Genomic DNA, 17,052 nt, shown 5'->3' on the forward strand with positions numbered 1-17,052 from the left:
AGCAGGTGTGTTTGTGGGTGATGCTTGGTCGGAGATTGTCTTGCAGACAGTCTTCTGTGGGGTTCTTCTGTAATCCCCACAAAAGTGTGCTGGATGGAGTTTTTGACAAACTCATTTTTCAAAAAAGGAAGGGGCCTGCAGGAAGGGGCTTCTGTGCTTGGTTGTGAGAGCGGTAGATGGTCACACAGCTCCTGTAAGGTTGTGAGGTCCGGAGTGAGGGTTGGTCTGGATGTGAATGGAGTAGGCAGATGCTAAACTCACACACCATTTCCACCCCACCACTCCAACACCCCGCCACTCCATCATAATTGTTGCGGGTGAATCATGTCTACTTGCGCAAGTTTCAGCCAAGTTATGTTAGGTAATTTTTTACATAATATTTATAAAAACTTCCTGTAATTGTGACTCATGGTCATGCTTCTGCTCAGAATTTTGTTAAAGCTGAGCATTTAAAGGAGAAAAATGCCTGACTGATGCTAGAAACCTTTCAGAGAACTCAATTAAGGAAGGGAGATGGTCAAGGCCCTCATCTTGTTGCAAGTGCCCTTAGTTACTGAGCCCCAGCCGCACAGTTGCTAATTATGGCTCTGTTATAGTCCCCTTCATTTTTCTGGAATCAAAAAGCAATAACACGTACACAATGGTCAGAATGCCCAGAGGTTCTGTAAATGTATAAAGCGGTTAGAGCACACTGCCTTACCTCCCCTCTCCTGACTGTACCCCAGGGAGTAGCCACAGTCGGCTCTAATAAACACTCCTCAGGATTTCTCTGTTGTGAACACACACTTGAAAATGAGCAGTTCACATTTTTCTTCAAGTGATACAAGTGTGGAAAAAGTATATGGAAACATTTTTTTAAGTTTTTTTTTTTTATTGGAAAGGCAGATTAGATTTATGGAGAGGAGAAACAGAAAGATCTTCCATCTACTCGTTCACTTCCCGTATGATCGCAACAGCAGGAGCTGAGCTGATCTGAAGCCAGGAGCCTTCCCTGGATTTCCTGTGCAGGTACAGGGTCCCGAGGTTTTGGGCCATCTTTGCTTCTTTCCCGGGTCATAATCAGGGAGCTGGATGGGAAGTGGAGCAGCTGGGACACGAACTGGCACCCATACGGAATCCTGGCACTTGCAAGGTGAGGATTTAGCCACTGAGCCACGGCGCCAGGTCCTCCCCTGCTCTCTGATAGCCTGGTGCACCTGTCTGGGAAGGTAGCAGTGACAAACTAATCTGCGATGCTCACACCAGAGAATGGGCATCTCAAACTCCCAATCGCAATTCCTTGTGCTTCCCCCTCTGTCCTCCCACATATTCTTAATGGGCACAGGTTGTTTTTGGTGACAGGACTGTGCACCAGCTTTGTGCAGCAGGGGTCAAGCCATCACTTTTGATGCTGGTATCCCAGATGAGCACTGGCTTGAGTTTGGCTGCTCAACTTCTGATCCAGCTCCCTACTAATGTGCCTGGGGAAGCAACAGCACAAGATGGTTCAAGTGCTTGGGCCCCTGCACCCATGTGGGAGACCAGGGTGGAGTTATTAGCTACTGGCTTCAGCCTGACCCAGGCCCAGCTGTTGTAATCATTTGGGGGAATGAACTAGAGGATGGAGAATCTCCTCCATCTTTCAGGGACTATCTCTGCCTTTCAAATGAATAACTACAACAACAAAAACAATAAAAATAAGCCAGAAACCCATGGCATGCACAGGGCTGGAGTCACCGATGGTGCCTGGAGAATTTCATCTCCTTGCCTTCCACTTTGAATCAGTGTGTGGCATAGCAGTTAATCTTATGTGCTGACTTTATGGTGACAAGGTATTTGGTCAGACATTCCAGATACTTCTTTTTGGGCTGATGTATGAATTGGTACATTCTGAGTATACCAGAATGAAAACATAATGGAGGTTATCTCACCCCGTCAGCCGAGGATGAGGAGAGAAGGCTTTCTTGGGGGTTGATTGGCATCTCGTCCTGGGTCTCCAGCATGCCTGCCTGCTCCACAGATTTTGTACTTGCCAAGCCTCTCCAATTGTATGAGCCAATTCCTTAAAATAATTTTCTCTCTCTCCACACCTTCCATTGATTTTTTTTTAGAGAACCCTGGCTAACACATGTGGTAATTGTAAACCTTATTCTCCATGCTGGGATACTTTTTAGGTTAATCACCTGTTAAACACCTTTGATCTTTAATAGATTTTGTATTTTAATTTTGCCAACTAACTCAGTAAGGTCCTTTGTCACATTCTTTCCCTCCACAACAGGATCCAGTCTAAGGCCGTGCATGGCATTTTGTTCTCCTGCCTACTTAAGTCTCCTGGAACATTTCTGTGACCTTTCTTTGTCTTAAGGTTTTGGAATTTCTTGAAAAGAGACTTATTTATTTTGAAAGTCTTAGAGGGAGAGACAGATGCCTTCCATCTGCTGATTCATTCCCAAGATGGCCAAAATGGCCTGCACTGGGCCAAGGTGAAGCCAGGAGCCTTATCTGGGTCTCCCGTATGGTTCTAGGAGCTCCAAGGACTTCGGCCATCTTCTGCCTTTCCCAGGTACATTAGCAGAGAACTATACCAGAAGTGGATCAGCAGGGATATGAACCAGTGCCCATATATGATGGCATTGCAACTTGTGGCTTAACCCACTATACCACAATGCTAACCCAAGGCTTTGGGCGGTTTTGAGTTGCATGGGTACCTGCCCCTATTCCTCACTCACCCCCTTCTCTTAGTGATATTACTTCTTCTTTTTAAAAAATATGTATTCATTATTTTATTGGAAAGTCAGATATACAGAGGAGAGACAGCAAGATCCTCCAGCTGATGATTCACTCCCTAAGTGTCTACACTGGCCAGAGCTAAGCCGATCTGAAGTCAGGAGCCAGGAGCTTCTTCTGGGTCTCCTACATGGGTGCAGGGCCCCAAGGCTTTGGGCCGTCCTTGACTGCCTTCCCAGGCCACAAGCAGGGAGCTGGATGGGAAGCGGGGCTGCTGGAATTATAACTGGTGTCCATATGGGATCCTGGCACATTCAAGGAGAGGATTTTAGCCACTAGGCCATGGTGCCGAGCCCGACCCAGCATTCTTGAGTGGATTCTGTCTGACTAGTCTCTGTTTTTATGGTTGCAACCTGATGATGTTACAGATCTGCCACACCCTCTGCCAGGTGGCAGTTAGTACCCTACCAGAGATAAGGAACCAGCTTTTCATTTTATTTTTGTATTTATTTATTTCTCTGTTTCTCACAGAGTTGTCCCAAGGAGCCCTTTCTCATGGCTTACAATGCACCCTGTCCTTAATCATCTGGGGCCCAAGTAGTCCTGAATTCAGCTCAGTGGGGACTTTGTGGCACTTTGTGCTTTCTGGTGTGACAAGATGTCCCAGGGCTGCCTGTACTCTGCCTGCTGTAGACTGAAGGCAACCACTTCTCCCGAGAGCTCTTATTCCTTTCAGTGGGGAAGAATTTTGGAGACCCAGGTTTGGGCTCTGGATGTATGCATTGCTTTTGAGCTGCTTTTGCTTCAAAGTCTTTCCAGTAGACACACACACACATACATCTGTACATGGACACACGTGCACACATACAGACACATGACATACTCTTTAGTAATGGGTTCAGGGCCTGGCACGGTAGCCTAGCACCTTAAACGCGCCAGGATCCCACATGGGTGCCAATTCTAATCCCGGTGACCCCACTTCCCATCCAGCTTCCTGCTTGTGGCCTGGGAAAGCAGTAGAGGATGGACCAAAGCCTTGGGACCCTGTATCTGCGTGGGAGACCTGGAAGAAGCTCCTGGCTCCTGGCTTCGGATTGGCACAGCACTGGTCGTTGTGGTCACTTGGGGAGTGAATCATAGGACAGAAGATTTTCCTCTCTTTTTCTCCTCCTCTCTGTAATCTGACTTTCCAATAAATAAATAAATAAAAAAAGAAATGATGAGTTCATAGTGATGCCTTCAATTCCAGTGCATCCCGAAAGTTTGACCTTGCCTTTTCTCATTTGTTACTTATGTCTCGAACTGAACACTTTTCTGAGTGACAGGGTGCACTGTCAGTCATTCCACATGGACAGAGCAGAGAGGATCGCAGGGCAAGGAGGGCATGTGGTCATCTTCGTTCACTAAGTCAAGCCCTGCCTTGGCCATTTTCACTTTTTTGACCTTGTTGGACAAGTCCTTTAAAAATTTCGTAAGGTTGATTTCCTTTCTTTTAAAATGGAAGTTGTAGCTTGCTCTTTATAGTTAGTCTTGGGAGGTGAAGGCAAGAAGAATGTAAGCTTAGAATGTGAGCTTTCCTTTGAAAGTAGGCACAGACCTTTGGAATCCTTGTCATTCTGCTGACTGGTTGGCCCTGCTCCTGTCTCTTCTTGGGCGCTCTGCAGATGCCTTGAAAGGAGTCTCATTAGATGTCGTGGAGGGAACACCATTGTGGCACGGTGGGTTAACCACAGTCTGTGATGCTGGCCCCCATAGGAGGGCTGGGTTTGGTCTTGGTGGCTTCACTTCTGATCCAGCTCCCTGCTAATGGTCCTAGGAAGGTGGAGGAGGATGGCCCAGGTGCTTTGGTCCTTGATCCCCATGTGGGGGACCTGGATGGAGTTGCAGCTTCCTGGCTTCAGCCTGGGCCAGGCCTGGCTTTGTGGCCATTTCATGGGGAGGATTAAGCCAGTGGGCGGAAGATTTCTCTCTTACTTTCTTCTTCTGTCTCTCCCCTCTCCACAGCTCCGTGTTTCAAATAAATGTATGTATGTATGTTTGTGTTTTTGTTATGTGGAACTTGCCTTGCGCAGTGTGCCTCCCTGCCTCCTCCAAGGAAGTTTGCAATAACTTAAATTAGTAAATTTTACTGAAAACAAGACAAGAATGCAGAGATCAAATCTCATTCCTTGCTGCTTATTTTGCTTCAGATGAGGATTGTCGTTGTCTCTGTCTGCTGGCAATCTTCTATGTCTCTTCGCACGTTCATGTTCAATGATGCCATGGTAGACAAGCGCTCTAAGTCAGGGCTTGTTTCCTGGCCCCCTCAGTTATAGAATCTGGTCTGTTTCACTCTAAACTCTTGGTAATACTTTTGCTTGCTTATTTGATTGTGTAGGATCCATGCATTTGGGATCTTCTATCTTCTTGATGCTGTATACCCGCTACCTGCTACAACAATCGGTGTGACTTTGGTGCTTGAACAAAGCCATTTAACAAACATCGTTCATTGCCCAAGGGAGCGGGGGAGAATTATCATTGGTGCTGCTAAAGTCAGCCAAGACATTGTGTTGGAGGCAGCTGTCAGTGAAAAGTCTTTAATTAGGAAGGAGACGGGCAGGTATGTGGCAAAGTGGTTCAGATGCCACTTGGAACACTCATAGGCTACATTGGAGTACCCGAGTTCAAGTCTGACTCCAGGCTCCAAGGGTCTTCAAGGCCAAGGACAGTGTAACACCTGTGCATCCGGGCTGGTGCGGACAGCAACTGATCCCTGCTGCTCACCTGGGATACCTGGATTGGGTTTGGGGAATGGACCAGCAGGTGGAAACCTGCCCATGCTCCCCCTCAAATAAAAATAAACATAATTTTAAGCAAGGAGTGGGAATATTTGTAGTCCAGGATTACTCCAAGTTGCCAGGGAAGTGTGAATTCCACTGGAAGCTCAGGCCATTCTGCTTATAGTTTGGTTTTCAGGGCATATTTGAATTTCTTTGAGAGAAATTCAATGTGTGAAGCAGTGGGATTTCTGTTTTTCGCTAAAGCAAAAATGCCAATAAGTATAAATAGAAGTACATTTTTTAAAAAATGTGGCCTTTTCCTGCACCTATTGAGTGCTATTTTCTTCTTAGTACATAAAAAGCACGTTGCTGTTCCATTTCAAGCATTACAAACACCGAAGGGGTTACTAAGTGAGTCATCATTTTGCTTCTTACAAGGTCTGGAGCTATGACTTAATAAAAGAAAACATGTCGATGCTCTGTAGGGCGAGAGGGCGTGCTTCATTGTTTCATCCGTCCCCGGGTCCTGCTCACCAACCCTAAACAAAAGGCAGGTTCACAAGGGAAAAGCCAAGCGTGTTTACGTCATCAAACCTTCAGAAATGAAGGCCTTGGAGACCCAGAGGCAACATGGTCAGCCCTTCAGAGATGTGATTGGATGGAAGGTGACACTGGATAGGGATCGCTTGAGGGGGACCCCGGCCACGTTTGTGTGTCCAGCTCTTTGGCAGCCTCTGGTGAGCAGGACCTCTCTGGAACAAGGGTCTTCAAGGCCAAGGACAGAAGCGAGAGACCTTTCCATGCTTGGTGGCTGATTTGGGGGAAGGTGTTCTAGTTTCTGTGACCCACCTGGTGAAAGAGAGGTTCTGATCGCTCTGGTTTGCTTAGGGGAAGAAGGGGCTGAGACGGAAGGCTTGAGTCTGAGACACTCTAGCTTCCAAAGTTCACCGTGTTCAGCCTACTGTGACAGGTAAACTCGAACTCTGAGCCCCTCTAGCTGTTACAGCATGTGATCAGAATGCAGGCTTTGGTTGCCTTAACACCCTCAAGTGATTCTCAAATGTTTGTCTTCACGCGTTCACGTACTGTGGAGTTTATTCTCACACATTCGCATACAGTAGAGTCCTATAATGAGGAGAGACCATGGCCATTACCCGAGGAGCCCTGGATTCCAGCTGTGTGGTGGTGCTCACAAAGCTTCAGAATTCTCACCTGCTGCAGATGAGAAGTGAGACTCATGTGGAAGTGTGGAGATCTCATGAGTTGTGTACTTAATATTACCACCATGGTGCTGTAGAGCCCTTTCCATGTTTTTTCTTTAGGGATAGCAGTTCTTGCTGAATTGTTTATTATTTTTTTGGTGACGCGTATCTGATAACCGTCTGACGTGGGTTCGGACATCTCATCCCTGCGCCCCTGAAGAGGACAAAGAAGTTTTCTCTTGCTGAATCACAACTCGCCTCAAGTCTGCTTGATTCTACTTTTTTGGGACAGTTTTGGTTGAATCCTGCTCTGGTCCAGGTTCTGTAGCCCGCACAGGGATATGGAGGGGAACAAAGCAGGCGGGTCTATTTGGTGGTTGTGCCAGGCAGCATTGCTGGTTGTTGCACTAGGTAACTTCTGATTTTCCTCCAGATCTATCTTGACTCCTCTGCACCTGGTCACTACCTGAAAGGGTTGACCACATCAAGGGCCTTGTTGCCCCCTGGTTTCTGGTACGGCTCAGCCAGTGGGCATGGGCAGGAGATTAGAGATAGGAATGGCTGGGGGCGGTGGAGGGTTGGGTCCCTCTGGCTTCCTGGCTGCGCCCCTTGGCGGATAGCTGCAGTTCTGACTAGATCAGCCTTGTCTTTACTCTGCTTCACAGTACCCTCTCCCTTCCTCATCCAGCAGTGCTCTGAGTTACTTCCATATCTCTAGTGAGTCCCCCAGACGTAGACCTTGCCAACAAGGCTTTTATGAATCAGCCCTCTCTGAATTCTCTTCATTGGAAATATGCCTCTGCTTTCTCCTGTGGCACTGAGTACTGTAGCGTGAGATGCATATTACTGAAGTAGCATTTCCCACATTCAAAAGATTTCCCCAGGCTTCTGTTCTCTCTGAAATCCGTGGAGGTATCCAGTAAGGGGTGAGTTCCATCTGTGAGGACTTTCCATCTATGAATTCTTTTCTGTACAAGGAAGTGTGTATTATTTTGGAAAGAGTTTCTCACAGTGGCTGCACTCATGAGACTTCTGCACCATGTGGATTTTATGACCTCCAGTGAGATATGGTTTGTGGCTGAAGGCTCCCCTACCTCACCGCCCGACTACATTCACAGGGCTTGAGGCTGTGGTCATTTTCTTGAGTTAAAAATGCTGGTCCCCACCCCCGCCAGCCGTTACCTTGTTGTGGTTCTCTCTGCCGTGTTAACGAAGTTGTACTTCTTTCTGAAGCCTTTTTTACTTTAGCGATTACATTTCCTAGGCCTTTACTCTCATGTTGGAAGAGCTATAGCAGAATTATTTTCCACCTCCAGATGACGTGGTCCTTGCATAATTTCGCTGATGATGAATCAAGTGCAAATTATATTTCAAATTCAGTCTAAGAGGATCACATTGATGGGATTTCAGTTCTTGGGGAAATAAGTTTGGAAATTAAAATAGTTTTCCAATTGTTATACTTGCTGCCAAGTACCTTAGTCTGGGGTTTCCTGTAAGTGAATGCCACCTGTGTGGAAAGGCATGTCTGCTTGCCCCTTGCCAGCTGTTAGTCATTATTCCGTGTAGGTTTTTCTAAAGTAGAATGTAACCAGCTGCTCTTTGTGAATCTTTACCTGTGCATGAGGACTGGACACATCTTAAAAAATGGGTTGCTGGAGATTTGGCAAAGGAAATACTGTCTCCTTGTCTCTGTTCCTCATTGTAAGAAGAGACACGCTGGATTGAGCCTTCTTGGATTTATCGCTTTCTTTTCATTTTATTTATTTGAAATGGAGGGAGAAAGTGAGGGGATGGGGAGAAAGAGGAAGGATCCACTCCCATTCATTTTGTTCATCCTCTAACTGCCCATACCAGCTGGAGCTGGGCCATGCTGAAGCCAGGAGCCTGGAGCTGTGCTGGGTCTCCCAAGATGGTGGCAGGGACCCGAGTGCTTGAGACATCACCCGGGGCCTTCCAGAATATACATTAATAGGAAGATGAAGTTGGAAGTGGAGCTGGGGGTCCAACCAAAGCATTTGGATAAGGGGCCTGGACACTCCAAGCTGTCATACCACATGCCTGCCCTGATTTTCTTCCTTTCATCCCTGACTTTCCTCTGTTTCTGTAGAGGGTCTCTGTGCTTTTCTCGCCCTCATTGTGTAGAATCTATAGCTATATTCTGATAGTGTAATGGGTGCCTGACCCTTTCTCCTTTCAGAGTCTCCTTGGGGAAGAGAAGGATGCAGTGAAGGTGGAGCTGGCCCGTCCAGCAGTGGAGTAAAGCAAGGCAGGGGCATGTTGGGAGCCTTCATTTCTTTGAAAGGTGAGGGTGAGGTCAGGCTCCCAAATCTTGAGATACTTCTGGGGTCTCTAAGCTCTATGTTTGAAGTCTTGCTGCAGATGTTGGGGCCAAGGGTGTCTCCTCTCCAGAAAGATTCCTGCCAAGAGTCGTGGCCTTTGGAGCTGATGTGCAGCACTCCCTTCAGACCCCGAGTTTAGTGGCAGAGTTTTCTCTCTGCCAACATGTGCAGCATGCAGTGCGCGTTTGCCAGGAGGCCAGACCAGAGCTGACTCTAAGCTCATTCTCTTTATCCTTGCTTTCTTCCTAAGTAGTTCCTAAGTGTCTATGTATTTCTTGATAACAGCACCAGAGGTAGGATTCCATCCAACTCTTCTTGGCTCTTTTTAATCTGTTGCTATTTATCTTCTCACTGCTGATTCTAGGGTGAGGGAGCAGCCCCTGTCTGGAATCCTGTGCTGTCAGAGGCAAGAAATCAAAATGGCTGGGTTAAATAATGAAAAAATATTATTAAAGCTTCTCTTTGGATATGCAAAGTGTCCTATCTGTCATGACACACAAGAAGCAAAGTCCAAGAGCTGGAGAAGCTGTTTGCTTCCCACGGGGTACAGGAGCAAGCCAGGCATTTAAGTTTATTATGAAGAGGACCAAAAGTTATAAACATCCATCTAATTCAAATATGCGTTAGCTTCACGTTGGCTTTAAGCCTCAGTCTTTCGTTTTCTTTCTCCTGCCTTTAGTCCTTCTGTGTAGCCATCATATTGAGTTTTGCTAAGTGGGAGGTAGAGAGCCATGTTTGGGGCGGAAGCCTGGCCACCGCCTGATCCCGAGGTGTGCTCCGTGCACCTCTGTTCCCTGCCCAGACTGTTTAGGATGTAAAGGCAGAGGTGCAGCTTTCGAAATCCATCAAAACACCAAAGGCACAACTCGGCTGCTGGAGTGGCTAATGACCTGTGTGGCAGTTTCACCGGGGCTGGACAGTCTGACCTTTCTGCTTGGACATGTGTAATTATGGAGGGTTTTTTTTTTTTCCTTCCCTGTCACTTCGTGTTGCATTTAATCCAATCAGTTGGCTTTTTTGGAGTGTTCTGAACATCTTGCTATTATCCAGTCACAGAACTGTAAAGCTAGACAAGAGACAAGTGTTATTCCTTTTTATCTTCCTGAGTATCGTTTTACCCATTGAAATCCCCATGTAATCACAGTCACTCCTGGATATGTGGCAAGTGGTTCAGACTTTGAAATTTGGGATTTTCTTTTTCTAAAGACATGTGGTCTTTGCCTTTGTAAACAGCTGTGATCTCTCCTTCCAGTGCCAGCCGCGTTACTGGGTGGGGCTCAGGCTTTGGGCTCAGACCCTTCTAGCTTTGGGGTCTCAGTTATTCTGAGTCTCAGTGTTTGCTTGGGCAAAGTGGAGGGTTTCTGGATTCCTGTTGTCTCAGGATGAAACAAAATGAAGGGGACACATGGATTCAGGGCTGTGTAGGTATCAGCACAGTGAGTGCCACAGAGGCAGGCGGGGCTGGCTGCTGGCTGGGTGAGAACCCCTGGGGACAGCTGCCATCCTTCATCTTTCTGCCTGGACTACCTCTCCAGCCCTCCCCTCCTGCCTACCAGTCTGTCTTCCCTCTGATCTGGAATTGTCGTGATGGGTATTTTATCTCTACATCTACCGGGTCTTCCCTGACAAAGTACCACAAACCCCACTGGCTTCGGTCCACAGCAGTGTGTTCTCTATGAGTGTGGAGTCAGGAGGTTGGCAAGGCCAAGCTTGCCTCTCCCAGCTTTGGGTATTCCTTGGCTTGTGGCTGCACTGCTCCTGTCTGTCTTCCCCATGGCTCTCTGAGCCCAAATGTCTCCACTCTTGTCTTTTGAAGACAGCAGCCATTGAATTAAGGATGCCCACCCTGCTCCATTCAAGATGCATGCCTCACCTTAAGGTCCTTATCATAACCAGCTCTGCAAATGCCTTAGTTACCATTGAGGTCACATTTGGAGGTTCCAGGTAGATGTAGACTTTGGGGGTGACATTGTTTACCCCAGCATACCTCCCTGGTACAGGTGACAGTGAGGAGAGCTAAAGTGGTCCTAGTCTCTGGTGTGGGGCCTGGGTTGCATTGTCAGGGTTCATGTACGCTTTTACATTTTGATGTAAAAGCGAAAAATCACTTCCTCCCCCAGAGCAGTCACATGAAGGCTGCCAGAAGAGGCAGCAGATTTGCCCTGTGAGTGTCACTAGGTGAAAATACTCAGGGCAGTGGGGGACCACCTAGCGGTGCCCCAGAGAGTACCACGCCCCTGGGGAGGACCCTGGGTGACTCCCAGAGCGCAGGTGCAATCAGGAGGGTGAGGCTCTGATAGGAGAGCCTGGGTGACTCCCAGAGTACAGGTGCAGTCAGGAGGGTGAGGCTCTGATAGGAGAGCCTGGGTGAATCCCAGAGCTCAGGTGCAATCAGGAGGGTAAAGCTCTGATGGTTTCTGAGTCACTCTGTGGGAATAGTGGGGACACGAAGTGGCAAAAAGGCATAAAAGGGAGAATTCGGCATGTGGGAGCTCAGGGAAGCACAGGATATTCTGGCTGTGACTCTCAGGAGGCCCTTCCTTCTCTGTCCTACACTTGTTGGGTGGCACAGTCTTAGAATATGGGGCTTGGAGTTTGGGTCTCTCTGTTCTGTGAGTTTGGAGTAAAGCCCAGAACTGGAGGTTGGATCTGTGCTTCCTTTATGGGAATTCGATACTGTTGGTCAGAGCTACCTCCCCTGGGCATCTTCTATTTGCTGTGCCAAGCCCTGATAGCCACTGTTTGGGAGGGTACTTCGAAGGGGTGGAGAAATGGAATTAAATGGTAAGTTTGAAATCTGTGTATATGAAGGAATCTTTAGAAAATGCATATTATTAAAAAAAAATCCTTGGATTTAAAAATGGGTTATGCCAAAACGAACTTACTGTTTAATTCCATTTCCATGAACTTTTTGAAATGGCGTTGCATTTAGACCTCACAGCCACCGGAGGGCGTGAGCACCGTAATTACACTCAGGTTCCAGAAGAGGCAGCCGGGGCTCCTGGCTGGGAGTGGCGGACTCAGATCACCTGGGCGGTGGTGAGTGGTGGCTCAAGGCCAGCATGCCTTGTACTATGTTGGACCAGCTTGCGATAAATCAGTGGTTGATTCTCAGAACTGTGGTCATCAGGAGTGGGGCCCCTCCCTGTTGCGTGCCTGTGGCATGAGTACATGGCCACAGTGTGCTCGTTTCTTTTTCTGTAAGAGGTGCTATAAAGGAAATCAAACAGTTTGATGGGCTGAAGCATGCAGAGCGCTGCCATGGAGCCTGGTGCCCAGTAGGTCCTCGGGGAGTGTTAACGACTGCTTCCTGTGGTCTCTGACCCGAATGCAGAGCAGGGTCTCAGAATCACACCCACCCTGTTTCTGTGAGAGCTTTAGCACAGACTTTGTGCGCCTTGGTCTTCCTTGCTGTAAAATGGGAGCATTGAGTCCACTTTGCAAAGTTGTGTGATTGGAAATGACACCTCTTAAGAGCTCAACACAATGGCACAAGGTTAATGCTTTAGAAATTGTGAAAATTTGGGCTGGCAAGTACTCCCGGCAAAGACAGAGCATACATTGCAGGCTGTTGTCTCCATTTTCTACCCTGCAAGAAAGGCTGGCAGACAGACACGCTGTGTTCCCTGGAACTCCTCGGGGTAAAGCAGAGCGAGGCAAGGAGCTAGGGGGCTGTGCCTGACTCCATGGAAGAAAGAGAAAATGGCATCCTTGCTGGAGTGTCTGCTCCCTTGACAAGGCTGAGTGTCAGGGAGAGAACCGCCTTGCCTGCGGAGCCCTGGGATCTTCTGGAAGGGCAGAGGCTGATGATCTGAGACATTCCAGTTAGGGAAAAGTACCCTGCTTTCTGGTTGGAGAGAGAAGGGAATGACAGGAAATAAAACAGCCGTAGGGGTAGTGTTGCCAGAGGCGGCAAATAAAAACAAGTCTTGTTCATATCTTCTTACTCATTTCCTTTGTTGGATTGCCAGATAAAATGAGTGATAGTGTTTCAGTGTAAGTATTTCCTGTGCAGTATTTGGAGAAGGCTTATCTTGAGATATGGGTCAGCTGTTCTGCAATTCCAACTTAGCTGAGCATACTCTTTCAACCTACAGAATATATGAATGAAATGACCCCCTGGCAGCTGGGTCTGACACAGACCTGGGCTACAAAAAGGTGATCGGTAGTGCCCAGATAGGAGGTGGCACAGGGAAGGTCATGGCCCCGGGAGTCAGCAGCTTGAATAGGTCTGGGAGCCTGGCCCACAGTGTGTGGGGGTCTGGGCTGCTTTGGGGTGAGCAGTGATGCTTGGGCAATGGGATTCTGCACTGTTAGTCCCTTAGTACAAAGAGCCTGCATCTAATTGATTCTTGAGATAGGTGCAAGCAGAACTGAGCCTTCGCTCCTCGGGGTGCCAGGGAGTGTGTCGGGAATTAGAGTGTTGGTGTGGGCCCATGACAGTTGTTTTGGGGCAGCACAGCATCATCTGTTTCCTCTGTAGATTTATCTTGCCAAACAACTTTACTGAGGTATCACTTATGACCATAAAATCACCCACTTAAGAATGCCATCAGTGGTTTTAGCAATGTTACTGGATTGTACTGTGAGTCTTACGGCATGATGTTAGGTCAAGTCCGTCACCTTAGTAAGGTTCCTTGCACCTGTTACAGTCATTCCCGAATTGCGTCCCTACCACCAACCCCAGGCAACCACTGGCCTTGTTTTCCCTGAGTTTGTTTTTTGGGGTGTTAGATGCATGCACCACTTTGCCCTGGATCTGGCTTCTTTCCCTCACTGATGAGGCTTCTGAGCTCAGTCCTGTTGCTGGCTGAACGCGTGTTGTTGCACCAAGGTTCTGGGTTTGTCACTTCACCTGCTGATGACTTCACGCTAGGCGCTTCACTTCTTGTTATGAATAATCCTGCTAGGACATTTGCATGCATAACTTCTCGACTTTTTATAAGTAATTCTTTGAGCAGTTTTGTGAGTTGAAAGGGAGAAGGAGAGTTTTAAAATGTAAATATGCCTCAGGGATATGGTTCCCTTCTTTTTACTTATCGTAGTTTTAAAAGTTAGAAGTATTTAACTTAGATTCTGTTCTAATTCATAACAGACATCACTGGATTAGTTCTGAGGAGTACCATGACCCAGAAAACCAAAGCTGCTCACTAGAGCTATTAGGAGACCAAGGACAAGGCTGGAAACAAGGATGAAGCCCTGGAGGGTTGGAAACCCGTAGGCACGCCCCATTCAGCACTAAGCATTTTTTCAGTCATGGCATTAACAGTTTTATGTAGAACTCTCTAAGGCATTTCAGCATTTTAAATGGATGCGCTGAATGGTTACCTTGAAATTTAGAAAAAGCAAATGAAGCCCTGTGAGCTTGCAAGAATGTGTAGATTGTGTAGCTTAATCTGTCACAGAGCTCTCCTGAGAGCGACTGCCAAAGAGAGAGCAGAGTAAGAGGGGTGTCCTGGTGCAGGTCTTGGGAGGGTGGGAAGGTTTGGGCTCATCCGCTGTGGCCTGTGTGGCTCCAGTGGGGCTTCCGCTTGGGCTGAGTGAGAGTATCATGGTGCCTGGCTCGCCGACTGGCATGCTGTTAGTGTGGCTCATGTCTCCTTCCTTCTTTTTCTGGGTGGAGGTTGGGAAGGGAGCCCGTCAGGAGGGAGCAGAGGGTTCCTACAGTGGCTCCCGAACACGTGAGCAGTAGTCCCAACTGCTGGTGGACTGTGCTTAGGAGAGAAGGTAGAGAGAGACTTGGGGGCAAACACTGGACTTGGCTTTGGCTTCAGATTCCAGCTTCCTGCCAATGTGGGCCCTGCCTGGCACAGTTGGGTCCATTCCCACCCACATGGAAGTACTTGAACTCCTGGCTGCCGCCTGTGCCAGCCCTGGCTACTGGGGTGTTTGAGGAGTTAACAGCTGATGGGAACTCTGCCTCACAAATCATAATTAAAAAGGAGAGGAAAATAATCTGTCTGAAGAGGCTGAGAAAGAGTCCCAAGGCGTTCATTTCAGGACCCAATCCAGCGAGGCCTTGCCAGAAACCCCAGCCCCTTTTCTTTAAGCAGTTTTGAACTGGGATTTTGGTGCTTGCAGTTGAAATGTTCATGGTTCTACTTGTGTCTGGGATAAATCCAAGCCATCTGGATGCCATTTAAAAATGGAAGCATGTCATGTTGCCCCTCGCTGTTGGTGGAGTGGGGCTTTCTCTACTCAGCTGGGGCTCGCTGGCCACTGGCACTGAGAGACGGGTTCTTCCACCTTGGCCTTGGACGTCTGTCTTGTTCTTTAAAGGGTTTTTTTTTATATGTTTGGAAAAGTTAGAGAGAACACACACACAGAGAAACTTCTGTCCTCTGGCTCACTGCAGTGAACCAAATGACTGCAGTGGCTGGGGTTTGGTCAGGCTAGAACCAGGAGCCAGGAGCTTCTTCCACATTTCTAATGTGGCATCAGCATAACAGCATTTGGGCCGTCTTCTGCTGCTTTCCCAGGTGCATTAAGCAGGAAGCTGGATTGGAAGTGGAACAGCCAGGACTCAAACATGTGCCCACATGGGATGCATTTAACTTGCTGTGCCACAGCACTGACTCCTGCTCTGGGTTTTGTTTTGGGTCCCTGACAGTGACCTTGGATTGGGAGCAATGTCTGGGCCTCCTCGGCCCCACTGAATGAAGTGTTCCTTGTCACTTTCTAGGTCAGTTTCCTGCTGCAGGTCAATTAGGAGGAACAGTTCACGTAGCAGGGGAGGGGACCGAGGCACAGGGTGGCTTAGATGTCGGGTGAAGGAGGTGGGCTGCCACAGCTCTCTGCTCCTCCTTGCTGAGACCTGCACTTGGTGGGCTGGCCAAGCATTGTGTCCCAGGGCAGTCTTCTCACCTGCCCAGGACACTGCTGGAGCCAGGCCTGTTGTGTTTGCTGCCGTGACCTGAGCACTGGGTCTGGAAGCTTGGACCTGGGGGAGAAGACAAGGTTAGGTCTTACATGCTGCCTGGGCACTGCTGCAAGTGAGCAGTTGTGCAGCTGTTTGTGGCGGACCTGGCCTCTGGCTGCATTTGAGGAGTAAGTTACAGAAGATGGTGTGTTGTCCCGACCAGGAGGCCAGGTACCCCAGGGGGCTGTGTGCCTTTGGTGTTGTCTACGGTTATCCCAAAGTGGGTTACTATTCCCATTTTACAGGGAAGAAAATCAGGGCTCAGGAGGGGCAGCAGCACCAGCTTTGATGGCTTTCCCATCCGGATGGGATTCCAAATGTCCAGAATGTGACACTGGGGCTTTAACACAAAGCAGATCCCTCCCCTGGGCTGCACGTTCTGTGGATGAAATCAGATTCTCCTGCAATTAGTGCCCCGCAGATCTGTGACCCCAGCAGTGGTAATGCTGTGCTATGCCAACCTGCTTTCCCTCTGCCGTGTGCCCTGCATGCAGGGTAGCTTGTTTTTGTTCTGCTTGGAGTTTTCTGCTGGGCTTCACTGCTGATGGGGTCAGCTCAGCGTGAGTGACTCACGGGTAGACTGGCTGCTGGTGAGTCACACCGCGTCTGCAGTGCCACTAGCTCACCTGCTTGCTTCATTTCATCCCAAACCAGCGAGTGCCATGTGAAGAGGCTGACATTCCTGGATGAGAAACTCTGACCACCAGGGGTCATGTCTGCAAGTTTGGTTACATTGCTTGTGCACCTGTTGTGTGTCAGTTTCCGAGTTCTTCATTTTGAACAGACTTTTGAAGTTTGCCTTATTTACTTGAAATGAGTGCACCAGTCTTTCCATTTTCTGCCTCATTCTTCAGGCACTCACAGCAGTCAGAATGAGACCAAAGGGCAGGAGCGTGGAACTCAGTGTGGGCTTTCCAGGTGGGTAGCCAGAGCCCAGAGTCTTGAACCATTACCTGTTGTACCTCAAGAGCTGCCTTAGTAGGAAGCTGGGTCAGAAACAGAATGTGGACTAAAATTCAGAGACCCTGATATTGGAGACAGGAACCTTCCCTGCACCAATGCCCATCCCTTGCTTGCTTTACATCCTTGGATTGTGCTGAGAAGTAGTTTTTTTTTTTTTAAGATTT

Source organism: Ochotona curzoniae, unplaced genomic scaffold (genome assembly GCF_017591425.1).
Source record: "Ochotona curzoniae isolate NIBS_2020 unplaced genomic scaffold, NIBS_Ocur_1.0 contig_3520, whole genome shotgun sequence".
Classification (NCBI taxonomy): Eukaryota; Metazoa; Chordata; class Mammalia; order Lagomorpha; family Ochotonidae; genus Ochotona; species Ochotona curzoniae.